The sequence below is a fragment of the Ovis canadensis genome, chromosome 7 (genome assembly GCF_042477335.2).
Source record: "Ovis canadensis isolate MfBH-ARS-UI-01 breed Bighorn chromosome 7, ARS-UI_OviCan_v2, whole genome shotgun sequence".
Classification (NCBI taxonomy): Eukaryota; Metazoa; Chordata; class Mammalia; order Artiodactyla; family Bovidae; genus Ovis; species Ovis canadensis.
In genome coordinates this window covers 9331686-9345468 of record NC_091251.1, presented here as the reverse complement: position 1 = coordinate 9345468, position 13783 = coordinate 9331686, and positions in this window count along the sequence as shown.

Sequence of the window (13783 nt, the reverse complement as noted above, 5' to 3'; positions counted from 1 at the left end):
AGAGCGTGTCCCTGAGGTCCCCGTCGTAAGTCGAGAGCACCTGCCGCAACTCGATAAAATCCAGGAGGTTTTGCCCTCCAGGCGCGATGAGGCCCATTTCCGCTGAGGCTTCTCGAGGCCAATCACATCTAACCACTGGAACTTCCAAAGGGTCCTTCACACCATTGCTGCAACTCAAGAAGTTCCCCGACATACCCGTCTCCACTCGAGAGGAAGCACGTGGGGTCCCGCACACATCCAGGGGAGCCCCGTTTCCGCCTCCTAGCTCGAGATGAGGGATCCTTTCATTGTTTCGTAGGGAAAGAATTCCCGGCGTTCCCGTCGCATCTCAAGAGGAGGCGCTCTCCACAGGAAAGGCTAGAGGAACTCCAGGGTCGTGACACCATTCCAAGAGTCCCCCAGATGTGTCAGTCCATTCCAGAGGAACCTGTTTTCCCTGCACTGCCTTGACGTTCAAGCCGAGGATCGACTCCCACCACGTGTGCACGTGGGACAGCCCTGTGGGAAAGCCTCGTGGGAAAGCCTCGTGGGAAAGACTCGAGGGAAAACCATAGATCCTTTGATCCACGCGGCGGACTGCGTGACACTGCTGCTACCGCTTTGGAGGAAAGCGCAATGCATGCCCGCATTCGAGACGAGGACTGACTCCCCTGGGGAGACTCCAGACGTACCCCAAGATCCATGTCAGCACTGGAGAGGAATCCTCAGGTTCCGGCCCCGACTCCACACAAGGTCTTAGGCCCCGGCATCGACGGGAGAGGAATCCCGAGACGCCCCCGAGGAACTCGCATGGGGACTGGCCTTTCCTGAGGCCACCAGAGCGGGTCCCTGAGGTCCCCGTCGTAAGTCGAGAGCACCTGCCGCAACTCGAGAAAATCCAGGAGGTTTTGCACTCCAGGCGAGATGAGGCCCATTTCCGCTGAGGCTTCTCGAGGCTAATCACGTCTAACCACTGGAACTTCCAAAGGGTCCTTCACACCCTTGCTGCAACTCAAGAACTTCCCCGACATACCCGTCTCCACTCGAGAGGAAGCACGTGGGTCCCGCACACATCCAGGGGAGCCCCGTTTCCGCCTCCTAGCTCGAGATGAGGGATCCTTTCCCTGTTTCGTAGGGAAAGAATTCCCGGCGTTCCCGTCGCATCTCAAGAGGAGGCGCTCTCCACAGGAAAGGGGAGAGGAACTCCAGGGTCGTGCCACCATTCCAAGAGACCCCCAGATGTGTCAGTCCATTCCAGAGGAACCTGTTTTCCCTGCACTGCCTTGACGTTCAAGCCGAGGATCGAGTCCCACCACGTGTGCACGTGGGACAGCCCTGAGGGAAAGCCTCGTGGGAAAGCCTCATGGGAAAGCCTCCTGGGAAAGACTCGAGGGAAAACCATAGATCCTTTGATCCACGCGGCGGACTGCGTGACACTGCTGCTACCGCTCTGGAGGAAAGCGCAAGTGCATGCCCGCATTCGACACGAGGACTGACTCCCCTGGGGAGACTCCAGAAGTACCCCCAAGATCCATGTCAGCACTGGAGAGGAATCCTCAGGTTCCGGCCCCGACTCCACACAAGGTCTTAGGCCCCGGCATCGACGGGAGAGGAATCCCGAGAGGCCCCCGAGGAACTCGCATGGGGACTGGCCTTTCCTGAGGCCATCAGAGCGGGTCTCTGAGGTCCCCGTCGTAAGTCGAGAGCACCTGCCGCAACTCGAGAAAATCCAGGAGGTTTTGCCCTCCAGGCGAGATGAGGCCCATTTCCGCTGAGGCTTCTCGAGGCCAATCACATCTAACCACTGGAACTTCCAAAGGGTCCTTCACACCCTTGCTGCAACTCAAGAAGTTTCCCAACATACCTGTCTCCACTCGAGAGGAAGCACGTGGGGTCCCGCACACATCCAGGGGAGCCCCGTTTCCGCCTCCTAGCTCGAGATGAGGGATCCTTTCCCTGTTTCGTAGGGAAAGAATTCCCGGCGTTCCCGTCGCATCTCAAGAGGAGGCGCTCTCCACAGGAAAGGCGAGAGGAACTCCAGGGTCGTGACACCATTGCAAGAGTCCCCCAGATGTGTCAGTCCATTCCAGAGGAACCTGTTTTCCCTGCACTGCCTTGACGTTCAAGCCGAGGATCGACTCCCACCACGTGTGCACGTGGGACAGCCCTGTGGAAAGCCTCGTGGGAAAGCCTCGTGGGAAAGACTCGAGGGAAAACCATAGATCCTTTGATCCACGCGGGGGACTGCGTGACACTGCTGCTACCGCTCTGGAGGAAAGCGCAAGTGCATGCCCGCTTTCGACACGAGGACTGACTCCCCTGGGGAGACTCCAGAAGTACCCCAAGATCCATGTCAGCACTGGAGAGGAATCCTCAGGTTCCGGCCCCGACTCCACACAAGGTCTTAGGCCCCGGCATCGACGGGAGAGGAATCCCGAGAAGCCCCCGAGGAACTCGCATGGGGACTGGCCTTTCCTGAGGCCACCAGAGCGGTTCCCTGAGGTCCCCGTCGTAAGTCGAGAGCACCTGCCGCAACTCGAGAAAATCCAGGAGGTTTTACCCTCCAGGGAAGATGAGGCCCATTTCTGCTGAGGCTTCTCGAGGCCAATCACATCTAACCACTGGAACTTCCAAAGGGTCCTTCACACCCTTGCTGCAACTCAAGAAGTTCTCCGACATACCCGTCTCCGCTCGAGAGGAAGCACGTGGGGTCCCGCACACATCCAGGGGAGCCCCGTTTCCGCCTCCTACCTCGACATGAGGGATCTTTTCCCTGTTTCGTAGGGAAAGAATTCCCGGCGTTCCCGTCGCATCTCAAGAGGAGGCGCTCTCCACAGGAAAGGCGAGAGGAACTCCAGGGTCGTGCCACCATTCCAAGAGTCCCCCAGATGTGTCAGTCCATTCCAGAGGAACCTGTTTTCCCTGAACTGCCTTGACGTTCAAGCCGAGGATCGACTCCCACCACGTGTGCACGTGGGACAGCCCTGTTGGAAAGCCTCGTGGGAAAGCCTCGTGGGAAAGACTCGAGGGAAAACCATAGATCCTTTATTCCACGCGGGGGACTGCGTGACACTGCTGCTACCGCTCTGGAGGAAAGCGCAAGTGCATGCCCGCATTCGAGACGAGGACTGACTCCCCTGGGGAGACTCCAGAAGTACCCCAAGATCCATGTCAGCACTGGAGAGGAATCCTCAGGTTCCGGCCCCGACTCCACACAAGGACTTAGGCCCCGGCATCGACGGGAGAGGAATCCCGAGAGGCCCCCGAGGACCTCGCATGGGGACTGGCCTTTCCTGAGGCCACAAGAGCGGGTCCCTGAGGTCCCCGTCGCAAGTCGAGAGCACCTGCCGCAACTCGAGAAAATCCAGGAGGTTTTGCCCTCCAGGCGAGATGAGGCCCATTTCCGATGAGGCTTCTCGAGGCCAATCATATCTAACCACTGGAACTTCCAAAGGGTCCTTCACACCATTGCTGCAACTCAAGAAGTTCCCCGACATACCCGTCTGCACTCGAGAGGAAGCACGTGGGGTCCCACACACATCCAGGGGAGCCCCGTTTCCGCCTCCTAGCTCGAGATGAGGGATCCTTTCCCTGTTTCGTAGGGAAAGAATTCCCGGCGTTCCAGTCGCATCTCAAGAGGAGGCGCTCTCCACAGGAAAGGAGAGAGGAACTCCAGGGTCGTGCCACCATTCCAAGAGTCCCCCAGATGTGTCAGTCCATTCCAGAGGAACCTGTTTTCCCTGCACTGCCTTGACGTTCAAGCCGAGGATCGACTCCCACCACGTGTGCACGTGGGACAGCCCTGTGGGAAAGCCTCGTGGGAAAGCCTCGTGGGAAAGACTCGAGGGAAAACCATAGATCCTTTGATCCACGAGGCGGACTGCGTGACACTGCTGCTACCGCTCTGGAGGAAAGCGCAAGTGCATGCCCGCATTCGAGACAAGGACTGACTCCCCTGGGGAGACTCCAGACGTACCCCAAGATCCATGTCAGCACTGGAGAGGAATCCTCAGGTTCCGGCCCCGACTCCACACAAGGTCTTAGGCCCTGGCATCGACGGGAGAGGAATACCGAGACGCCCCCGAGGAACTCGCATGGGGACTGGCCTTTCCTGAGGCCACCAGAGCGGGTCCCTGAGGTCCCCGTCGTAAGTCGAGAGCACCTGCCGCAACTCGAAAAAATCCAGGAGGTTTTGCCCTACAGGCGAGATGAGGCCCATTTCCGCTGAGGCTTCTCGAGGCCAATCACATCTAACCACTGGAACTTCCAAAGGGTCCTTCACACCATTGCTGCAACTCAAGAAGTTCCCCGACATACCCGTCTCCACTCGAGAGGAAGCACGTGGGGTCCCGCACACATCCAGGGGAGCCCCGTTTCCGCCTCCTAGCTCGAGAGGAGGGATCCTTTCCCTGTTTCTTAGCGAAAGAATTCCCGGCGTTCCCGTCGCATCTCAAGAGGAGGCGCTCTCCACAGGAAAGGCGAGAGGAACTCCAGGGTCGTGCCACCATTCCAAGAGTCCCCAAGATGTGTCAGTCCATTCCAGAGGAACCTGTTTTCCCTGCACTGCCTTGATGTTCAAGCCGAGGATCGACTCCCACCACGTCTGCACGTGGGACAGCCCTGTGGGAAATCCTCGTGGGAAAGCCTCGTGGGAAAGACTCGAGGGAAAATCATAGATCCTTGGATCCACGCGGCGGACTGCGTGACACTGCTGCTACCGCTCTGGAGGAAAGCGCAAGTGCATGCCCGCATTCGAGACGAGGACTGACTCCCCTGGGGAGACTCCAGAAGTACCCCAAGATCCATGTCAGCACTGGAGAGGAATCCTCAGGTTCCGGCCCCGATTCCACACAAGGTCTTAGGCCCCGGCATCGACGGGAGAGGAATCCCGAGAGGCCCCGGAGGAACTCGCATGGGGACTGGCCTTTCCTGAGGCCACCAGAGCGGGTCCCTGAGGTCCCCGTCGTAAGTCGAGAGCACCTGCCGCAACTCGAGAAAATCCAGGAGGTTTTGCCCTCCAGGCGCGATGAGGCCCATTTCCGCTGAGGCTTCTCGAGGCCAATCACATCTAACCACTGGAACTTCCAAAGGGTCCTTCACACCATTGCTGCAACTCAAGAAGTTCCCCGACATACCCGTCTCCACTCGAGAGGAAGCACGTGGGGTCCCGCACACATCCAGGGGAGCCCCGTTTCCGCCTCCTAGCTCGAGATGAGGGATCCTTTCATTGTTTCGTAGGGAAAGAATTCCCGGCGTTCCCGTCGCATCTCAAGAGGAGGCGCTCTCCACAGGAAAGGCGAGAGGAACTCCAGGGTCGTGACACCATTCCAAGAGTCCCCCAGATGTGTCAGTCCATTCCAGAGGAACCTGTTTTCCCTGCACTGCCTTGACGTTCAAGCCGAGGATCGACTCCCACCACGTGTGCACGTGGGACAGCCCTGTGGGAAAGCCTCGGGGGAAAGCCTTCTGGGAAAGACTCGAGGGAAAAACATAGATCCTTTGATCCACGCGGCGGACTGCGTGACACTGCTGCTACCGCTCTGGAGGAAAGCGAAGTGCATGCCCGCATTCGAGACGAGGACTGACTCCCCTGGAGAGACTCCAGAAGTACCCCAAGATCCATGTCAGCACTGGAGAGGAATCCTCAGGTTCCGGCCCCGACTCCACACAAGGTCTTAGGCCCCGGCATCGACGGGAGAGGAATCCCGAGAGGCCAACCGAGGAACTCGCATGGGGACTGGCCTCTCCTGAGGCCACCAGAGCGGGTCCCTGAGGTCCCCGTCGTAAGTCGAGAGCACCTGCCGCAACTCGAGAAAATCCAGGAGGTTTTACCCTCCAGGGAAGATGAGGCCCATTTCTGCTGAGGCTTCTCGAGGCCAATCACATCTAACCACTGGAACTTCCAAAGGGTCCTTCACACCCTTGCTGCAACTCAAGAAGTTCTCCGACATACCCGTCTCCGCTCGAGAGGAAGCACGTGGGGTCCCGCACACATCCAGGGGAGCCCCGTTTCCGCCTCCTACCTCGACATGAGGGATCTTTTCCCTGTTTCGTAGGGAAAGAATTCCCGGCGTTCCCGTCGCATCTCAAGAGGAGGCGCTCTCCACAGGAAAGGCGAGAGGAACTCCAGGGTCGTGCCACCATTCCAAGAGTCCCCCAGATGTGTCAGTCCATTCCAGAGGAACCTGTTTTCCCTGAACTGCCTTGACGTTCAAGCCGAGGATCGACTCCCACCACGTGTGCACGTGGGACAGCCCTGTTGGAAAGCCTCGTGGGAAAGCCTCGTGGGAAAGACTCGAGGGAAAACCATAGATCCTTTATTCCACGCGGGGGACTGCGTGACACTGCTGCTACCGCTCTGGAGGAAAGCGCAAGTGCATGCCCGCATTCGAGACGAGGACTGACTCCCCTGGGGAGACTCCAGAAGTACCCCAAGATCCATGTCAGCACTGGAGAGGAATCCTCAGGTTCCGGCCCCGACTCCACACAAGGTCTTAGGCCCCGGCATCGACGGGAGAGGAATCCCGAGAGGCCCCGGAGGAACTCGCATGGGGACTGGCCTTTCCTGAGGCCACCAGAGCGGGTCCCTGAGGTCCCCGTCGTAAGTCGAGAGCACCTGCCGCAACTCGAGAAAATCCAGGAGGTTTTGCCCTCCAGGCGCGATGAGGCCCATTTCCGCTGAGGCTTCTCGAGGCCAATCACATCTAACCACTGGAACTTCCAAAGGGTCCTTCACACCATTGCTGCAACTCAAGAAGTTCCCCGACATACCCGTCTCCACTCGAGAGGAAGCACGTGGGGTCCCGCACACATCCAGGGGAGCCCCGTTTCCGCCTCCTAGCTCGAGATGAGGGATCCTTTCATTGTTTCGTAGGGAAAGAATTCCCGGCGTTCCCGTCGCATCTCAAGAGGAGGCGCTCTCCACAGGAAAGGCGAGAGGAACTCCAGGGTCGTGCCACCATTGCAAGAGTCCCCCAGATGTGTCAGTCCATTCCAGAGGAACCTGTTTTCCCTGCACTGCCTTGACGTTCAAGCCGAGGATCGACTCCCACCACGTGTGCACGTGGGACAGCCCTGTGGGAAAGCCTCGGGGGAAAGCCTTCTGGGAAAGACTCGAGGGAAAAACATAGATCCTTTGATCCACGCGGCGGACTGCGTGACACTGCTGCTACCGCTCTGGAGGAAAGCGAAGTGCATGCCCGCATTCGAGACGAGGACTGACTCCCCTGGAGAGACTCCAGAAGTACCCCAAGATCCATGTCAGCACTGGAGAGGAATCCTCAGGTTCCGGCCCCGACTCCACACAAGGTCTTAGGCCCCGGCATCGACGGGAGAGGAATCCCGAGACGCCCCCGAGGAACTCGCATGGGGACTGGCCTTTCCTGAGGCCACCAGAGCGGGTCCCTGAGGTCCCCGTCGCAAGTCGAGAGCACCTGCCGCAACTCGAGAAAATCCAGGAGGTTTTGCCCTCCAGGGGAGATGAGGCCCATTTCCGATGAGGCTTCTCGAGGCCAATCATATCTAACCACTGGAACTTCCAAAGGGTCCTTCACACCATTGCTGCAACTCAAGAAGTTCCCTGACATACCCGTCTGCACTCGATAGGAAGCACGTGGGGTCCCGCACACATCCAGGGGAGCCCCGTTTCCGCCTCCTAGCTCGAGATGAGGGATCCTTTCCCTGTTTCGTAGGGAAAGAATTCCCGGCGTTCCAGTCGCATCTCAAGAGGAGGCGCTCTCCACAGGAAAGGCGAGAGGAACTCCAGGGTCGTGCCACCATTCCAAGAGTCCCCCAGATGTGTCAGTCCATTCCAGAGGAACTTGTTTTCCCTGCACTGCCTTGACGTTCAAGCCGAGGATCGACTCCCACCACGTGTGCACGTGGGACAGCCCTGTGGGAAAGCCTCGTGGGAAAGCCTCGTGGGAAAGACTCGAGGGAAAACCATAGATCCTTTGATCCACGCGGCGGACTGCGTGACACTGCTGCTACCGCTCTGGAGGAAAGCGCAAGTGCATGCCCGCATTCGAGACAAGGACTGACTCCCCTGGGGAGACTCCAGACGTACCCCAAGATCCATGTCAGCACTGGAGAGGAATCCTCAGGTTCCGGCCCCGACTCCACACAAGGTCTTAGGCCCTGGCATCGACGGGAGAGGAATACCGAGACGCCCCCGAGGAACTCGCATGGGGACTGGCCTTTCCTGAGGCCACCAGAGCGGGTCCCTGAGGTCCCCGTCGTAAGTCGAGAGCACCTGCCGCAACTCGAGAAAATCCAGGAGGTTTTGCCCTACAGGCGAGATGAGGCCCATTTCCGCTGAGGCTTCTCGAGGCCAATCACATCTAACCACTGGAACTTCCAAAGGGTCCTTCACACCATTGCTGCAACTCAAGAAGTTCCCCGACATACCCGTCTCCACTCGAGAGGAAGCACGTGGTGTCCCGCACACATGCAGGGGAGCCCCGTTTCCGCCTCCTAGCTCGAGATGAGGGATCCTTTCCCTGTTTCGTAGCGAAAGAATTCCCGGCGTTCCCGTCGCATCTCAAGAGGAGGCGCTCTCCACAGGAAAGGCGAGAGGAACTCCAGGTTCGTGCCACCATTCCAAGAGTCCCCCAGATGAGTCAGTCCATTCCAGAGGAACCTGTTTTCCCTGCACTGCCTTGACGTTCAAGCCGAGGATCGACTCCCACCACGTGTGCACGTGGGACAGCCCTGTGGGAAAGCCTCGTGGGAAAGCCTCGTGGGAAAGACTCGAGGGAAAACCATAGATTCTTTGATCCACGCGGCGGACTGCGTGACACTGCTGCTACCGCTCTGGAGGAAAGAGCAATGCATGCCCGCATTCGAGACGAGGACTGACTACCCTGGGGAGACTCCAGAAGTACCCCAAGATCCATGTCAGCACTGGAGAGGAATCCTCAGGTTCCGGCCCCGACTCCACACAAGGTCTTAGGCCCCGGCATCGACGGGAGAGGAATCCCGAGAGGCCCCCGAGGAACTCTCATGGGGACTGGCCTTTCCTGAGGCCACCAGATCGGTTCCCTGTGGTCCCCGTCGTAAGTCGAGAGCACCTGCCGCAACTCGAGAAAATCCAGGAGGTTTTGCCCTCCAGGTGAGATGAGGCCCATTTCCGCTGAGGCTTCTCGAGGCCAATCACATCTAACCACTGGAACTTCCAAAGGGTCCTTCACACCATTGCTGCAACTCAAGAAGTTCCCCGACATAGCCGTCTCCACTCGAGAGGAAGCACATGGTGTCCCGCACACATCCAGGGGAGCCCCGTTTCCGCCTCCTAGCTCGAGATGAGGGATCCTTTCCCTGTTTCGTAGGGAAAGAATTCCCGGCGTTCCCGTCGCATCTCAAGAGGAGGCGCTCTCCACAGGAAAGCCGAGAGGAACTCCAGGGTCGTGCCACCATTCCAAGAGTCCCCCAGATGTGTCAGTCCATTCCAGAGGAACCTGTTTTCCCTGCACTCCCTTGACGTTCAAGCCGAGGATCGACTCCCACCACGTGTGCACGTGGGACAGCCCTGTGGGAAAGCCTCGTGGGAAAGCCTCGTGGGAAAGACTCGAGGGAAAACCATAGATCCTTTGATCCACGCGGCGGACTGCGTGACACTGCTGCTACCGCTCTGGAGGAAAGCGCAATGCATGCCCGCATTCGAGACGAGGACTGACTCCCCTGGGGAGACTCCAGAAGTACCCCAAGATCCATGTCAGCACTGGAGAGGAATCCTCAGGTTCCGGCCCCGACTCCACACAAGGTCTTAGGCCCCGGCATCGACGGGAGAGGAATCCCGAGACGCCCCCGAGGAACTCGCATGGGGACTGGCCTTTCCTGAGGCCACCAGAGCGGGTCCCTGAGGTCCCCGTCGTAAGTCGAGAGCACCTGCCGCAACTCGAGAAAATCCAGGAGGTTTTGCCCTCCAGGCGAGATGAGGCCCATTTCCGCTGAGGCTTCTCGAGGCCAATCACATCTAACCACTGGAACTTCCAAAGGGTCCTTCACACCATTGCTGCAACTCAAGAAGTTCCCCGACATACCCGTCTCCACTCGAGAGGAAGCACGTGGGGTCCCGCACACATCCAGGGGAGCCCCGTTTCCGCCTCCTAGCTCGAGATGAGGGATCCTTTCCCTGTTTCGTAGGGAAAGAATTCCCGGCGTGCCCGTCGCATCTCAAGAGGAGGCGCTCTCCACAGGAAAGGCGAGAGGAACTCCAGGGTCGTGCCACCATTCCAAGAGTCCCCCAGATGTGTCAGTCCATTCCAGAGGAACCTGTTTTCCCTGCACTGCCTTGACGTTCAAGCCGAGGATCGACTCCCACCACGTGTGCACGTGGGACAGCCCTGTGGGAAAGCCTCGTGGGAAAGCCTCGTGGGAAAGACTCGAGGGAAAACCATAGATCCTTTGATCCACGCGGCCGACTGCGTGACACTGCTGCTACCGCTCTGGAGGAAAGCGCAAGTGCATGCCCGCATTCGAGACGAGGACTGACTCCCCTGGGGAGACTCCAGAAGTACCCCAAGATCCATGTCAGCACTGGAGAGGAATCCTCAGGTTCCGGCCCCGACTCCACGCAAGGTCTTAGGCCCCGGCATCTACGGGAGAGGAATCCCGAGACGCCCCCAAGGAACTCGCTTGGGGACTGGCCTTTCCTGAGGCCACCAGAGCGGGTCCCTGAGGTCCCCGTCGTAAGTCGAGAGCACCTGCCGCAACTCGAGAAAATCCAAGAGGTTTTGCCCTCCAGGCGAAATGAGGCCCATTTCCGCTGAGGCTTCTCGAGGCTAATCACGTCTAACCACTGGAACTTCCAAAGGGTCCTTCACACCCTTGCTGCAACTCAAGAACTTCCCCGACATACCCGTCTCCACTCGAGAGGAAGCACGTGGGTCCCGCACACATCCAGGGGAGCCCCGTTTCCGCCTCCTAGCTCGAGATGAGGGATCCTTTCCCTGTTTCGTAGGGAAAGAATTCCCGGCGTTCCCGTCGCATCTCAAGAGGAGGCGCTCTCCACAGGAAAGGGGAGAGGAACTCCAGGGTCGTGCCACCATTCCAAGAGACCCCCAGATGTGTCAGTCCATTCCAGAGGAACCTGTTTTCCCTGCACTGCCTTGACGTTCAAGCCGAGGATCGAGTCCCACCACGTGTGCACGTGGGACAGCCCTGAGGGAAAGCCTCGTGGGAAAGCCTCATGGGAAAGCCTCCTGGGAAAGACTCGAGGGAAAACCATAGATCCTTTGATCCACGCGGCGGACTGCGTGACACTGCTGCTACCGCTCTGGAGGAAAGCGCAAGTGCATGCCCGCATTCGACACGAGGACTGACTCCCCTGGGGAGACTCCAGAAGTACCCCCAAGATCCATGTCAGCACTGGAGAGGAATCCTCAGGTTCCGGCCCCGACTCCACACAAGGTCTTAGGCCCCGGCATCGACGGGAGAGGAATCCCGAGAGGCCCCCGAGGAACTCGCATGGGGACTGGCCTTTCCTGAGGCCATCAGAGCGGGTCTCTGAGGTCCCCGTCGTAAGTCGAGAGCACCTGCCGCAACTCGAGAAAATCCAGGAGGTTTTGCCCTCCAGGCGAGATGAGGCCCATTTCCGCTGAGGCTTCTCGAGGCCAATCACATCTAACCACTGGAACTTCCAAAGGGTCCTTCACACCCTTGCTGCAACTCAAGAAGTTTCCCAACATACCTGTCTCCACTCGAGAGGAAGCACGTGGGGTCCCGCACACATCCAGGGGAGCCCCGTTTCCGCCTCCTAGCTCGAGATGAGGGATCCTTTCCCTGTTTCGTAGGGAAAGAATTCCCGGCGTTCCCGTCGCATCTCAAGAGGAGGCGCTCTCCACAGGAAAGGCGAGAGGAACTCCAGGGTCGTGACACCATTGCAAGAGTCCCCCAGATGTGTCAGTCCATTGCAGAGGAACCTGTTTTCCCTGCACTGCCTTGACGTTCAAGCCGAGGATCGACTCCCACCACGTGTGCACGTGGGACAGCCCTGTGGAAAGCCTCGTGGGAAAGCCTCGTGGGAAAGACTCGAGGGAAAACCATAGATCCTTTGATCCACGCGGGGGACTGCGTGACACTGCTGCTACCGCTCTGGAGGAAAGCGCAAGTGCATGCCCGCTTTCGACACGAGGACTGACTCCCCTGGGGAGACTCCAGAAGTACCCCAAGATCCATGTCAGCACTGGAGAGGAATCCTCAGGTTCCGGCCCCGACTCCACACAAGGTCTTAGGCCCCGGCATCGACGGGAGAGGAATCCCGAGAAGCCCCCGAGGAACTCGCATGGGGACTGGCCTTTCCTGAGGCCACCAGAGCGGTTCCCTGAGGTCCCCGTCGTAAGTCGAGAGCACCTGCCGCAACTCGAGAAAATCCAGGAGGTTTTACCCTCCAGGGAAGATGAGGCCCATTTCTGCTGAGGCTTCTCGAGGCCAATCACATCTAACCACTGGAACTTCCAAAGGGTCCTTCACACCCTTGCTGCAACTCAAGAAGTTCTCCGACATACCCGTCTCCGCTCGAGAGGAAGCACGTGGGGTCCCGCACACATCCAGGGGAGCCCCGTTTCCGCCTCCTACCTCGACATGAGGGATCTTTTCCCTGTTTCGTAGGGAAAGAATTCCCGGCGTTCCCGTCGCATCTCAAGAGGAGGCGCTCTCCACAGGAAAGGCGAGAGGAACTCCAGGGTCGTGCCACCATTCCAAGAGTCCCCCAGATGTGTCAGTCCATTCCAGAGGAACCTGTTTTCCCTGAACTGCCTTGACGTTCAAGCCGAGGATCGACTCCCACCACGTGTGCACGTGGGACAGCCCTGTTGGAAAGCCTCGTGGGAAAGCCTCGTGGGAAAGACTCGAGGGAAAACCATAGATCCTTTATTCCACGCGGGGGACTGCGTGACACTGCTGCTACCGCTCTGGAGGAAAGCGCAAGTGCATGCCCGCATTCGAGACGAGGACTGACTCCCCTGGGGAGACTCCAGAAGTACCCCAAGATCCATGTCAGCACTGGAGAGGAATCCTCAGGTTCCGGCCCCGACTCCACACAAGGACTTAGGCCCCGGCATCGACGGGAGAGGAATCCCGAGAGGCCCCCGAGGACCTCGCATGGGGACTGGCCTTTCCTGAGGCCACAAGAGCGGGTCCCTGAGGTCCCCGTCGCAAGTCGAGAGCACCTGCCGCAACTCGAGAAAATCCAGGAGGTTTTGCCCTCCAGGCGAGATGAGGCCCATTTCCGATGAGGCTTCTCGAGGCCAATCATATCTAACCACTGGAACTTCCAAAGGGTCCTTCACACCATTGCTGCAACTCAAGAAGTTCCCCGACATACCCGTCTGCACTCGAGAGGAAGCACGTGGGGTCCCACACACATCCAGGGGAGCCCCGTTTCCGCCTCCTAGCTCGAGATGAGGGATCCTTTCCCTGTTTCGTAGGGAAAGAATTCCCGGCGTTCCAGTCGCATCTCAAGAGGAGGCGCTCTCCACAGGAAAGGAGAGAGGAACTCCAGGGTCGTGCCACCATTCCAAGAGTCCCCCAGATGTGTCAGTCCATTCCAGAGGAACCTGTTTTCCCTGCACTGCCTTGACGTTCAAGCCGAGGATCGACTCCCACCACGTGTGCACGTGGGACAGCCCTGTGGGAAAGCCTCGTGGGAAAGCCTCGTGGGAAAGACTCGAGGGAAAACCATAGATCCTTTGATCCACGAGGCGGACTGCGTGACACTGCTGCTACCGCTCTGGAGGAAAGCGCAAGTGCATGCCCGCATTCGAGACAAGGACTGACTCCCCTGGGGAGACTCCAGACGTACCCC